The sequence below is a fragment of the Elephantulus edwardii genome, unplaced genomic scaffold (genome assembly GCF_000299155.1).
Source record: "Elephantulus edwardii isolate Elephantulus edwardi_28Jun2011 unplaced genomic scaffold, EleEdw1.0 scaffold00106, whole genome shotgun sequence".
In the NCBI taxonomy this organism is placed as follows: domain Eukaryota; kingdom Metazoa; phylum Chordata; class Mammalia; order Macroscelidea; family Macroscelididae; genus Elephantulus; species Elephantulus edwardii.
Genome location: NW_006399856.1, coordinates 9,402,980 through 9,405,051, shown reverse-complemented (window position 1 = coordinate 9,405,051; position 2,072 = coordinate 9,402,980). Strand labels below are relative to the sequence as shown.

The window sequence follows — 2,072 nt, the reverse complement described above, 5'->3', positions numbered from 1 at the left end:
CAACCACTATGAAGGCAGTATGGCTCTTTCTTAAAAATTTGGAAACAGAAATACCATCTGACCCAGCAATTCCACTACTGAGAATATACCCTAAAGAAACCAGGACTGCCACCCAAGCAGATACATGCTCACCCAAGATTACTGCAGCTTTGTTCATAATAGCAAAGAGCTGGAAATAACCCTAGTGTCCATCAACACACAGATGGATAGAGAAGCTGTGCTATATTCACACAATGGAATACTATAGTGCATTGAAAAACAAGGAACTCATGAAATATTATACAAAATGGGTGATCCAGGAGTACGTTATTCTGAGTGAAATGCCTCAGTCACAAAAAGACAAATACTGCATAGTGCCACTGTTATAAAGTGGGACTGACATCAGAGTTGGGGGGAAACTAAGAGGGGATAAATAATGTATACTGCATTGAAACAGATGACGGAGAGAACTGTTTAGGAGGAATATTTGATTAGGTATTATTGTCATGACAGGAGTCCAGAATGAAACCGGCATAGTGGAATGGACTCGGGGGAGGGGAGAGAGGTTGTATAACAATGATTGATTGACTGATTAAGTAATTAATTAATTACTTTTCAAAGAGAAAAGCAAACTAGTGAGGTGGGGTGGCCAGGGAGGAAAGTGTGCACCTATGAATGAATGGAAATCCAAAGTCTCTATAAACTTTCATTAAAGTCAATTAAAAAGGAAAAATAACAACAACTTGACAGTCATGACCTGATAATGCCCAAGGATATCCTCCTTGAGTACATAATCTAAATCAGGATTTGAAAGTGATGTATCTACTTTGGAAAAAGACAAATCTGATTTAGCCATCGATCAAGGTTCAATCAATAAAATCTGTAGTACCTATGGACTTAGTTGATGCAGGCAAAGATGGAAATACAGTAAGAGTACATCAGTTATGGAAGAACTGCAGTATTTTTCTATGTATCTGGAATGTTGCATCTTTCAGAGAGGAAGTTAAAAAACTGCATGCAAAGAAAATGGAAGAATCTATTGAGCAATATGAACATACCCTAAACATTTGATCAGAACATGATGGAAGAGACACATGGAGAACTCATTCAAAAGGCAAGAATGTTGAATTTAAAACTTGATATTATTCATTATGTAGGAAGAAAGGAAATTGAAAGGTCAGGACTAAGTAGATTTTGAAGAAAAAATAAAAACTAACGAAGCAATAAATAATGAGAGATGTTCGCAACAATTTACAATGGAAGACTTAGTGGAAGCTTTTGGTTTGTTTTAGGGATTTGGGTTTGCTGGGTTTTTTCCCTAAACTAAATTCAACGCATCAGCTGCTTTAAAACATGAATCCACTGAGGAACACTCTGCAAGTTGATAAACAGATCTGAGTAGCGGTTGATGTTACCATAATAATTACATGGGGAGGGGAAGAAAAAACATCATAAAGGATATCTCTCAATAATTTTCTGAATAAAAACATTATCTTCATGTCCAGGGATAATTCACATTATCTAGAACCTTTCACAAGTAGAATTATTTATTTTGACAAAATTTTAATATCATCCAACTCTTCTTCATCATTGGAATGAATTTTTATGGTATATGTAATTTTTAAAAATTTATGTGTGGATTTTTTTATTAATAAAAAATTTTTTTTTAACTTCTTCCTTTCCCTCCTTTGGACCTTAGTACACATCTTACTAGTAATCCTTCTATTTTGACAACAATGGTGTTATGCAGTATTTGTCCTTATAAAACTGAGTTAGTTCATTCAACATAAAGCTCTCCAGGCTCTCCCATGTTATATGGTATTTTTAAAAACCATTGCTCTGGAGTGCTGCATTGTATGCCATCATGTGATTGTACCACAATCTGTTTTTTTTGAAAGGGGTAACTACAATGATCATCTTTGTTTCTTAAGTGATAAAACTGAGACACAGAAAATTAATCAACTTGCCTAGATAATACAATGAGTATGAGGTAAAACTGACATTCGAATATAAGCAATTGGCCTATGGACAACTATTCTTTCTTTCTTTTTTTTTCTTGTTTTACTAAAGCATAAAATGTTTATTATGATCAG

The 2,072-nt window shown here is 34.4% G+C and overlaps 1 protein-coding gene and 1 pseudogene across 4 annotated transcripts in view; both read right to left on the bottom strand.

Moving 5' to 3' along the window:
• Positions 1–2,072, bottom strand: part of ERBB4 (v-erb-b2 avian erythroblastic leukemia viral oncogene homolog 4) — a 1,418,810-nt gene that overhangs the window by 201,681 nt on the left and 1,215,057 nt on the right. The window lies entirely within an intron of this gene.
• The window catches only part of LOC102869618, a 100,313-nt pseudogene that overhangs the window by 96,706 nt on the left and 1,535 nt on the right, over positions 1–2,072 (bottom strand).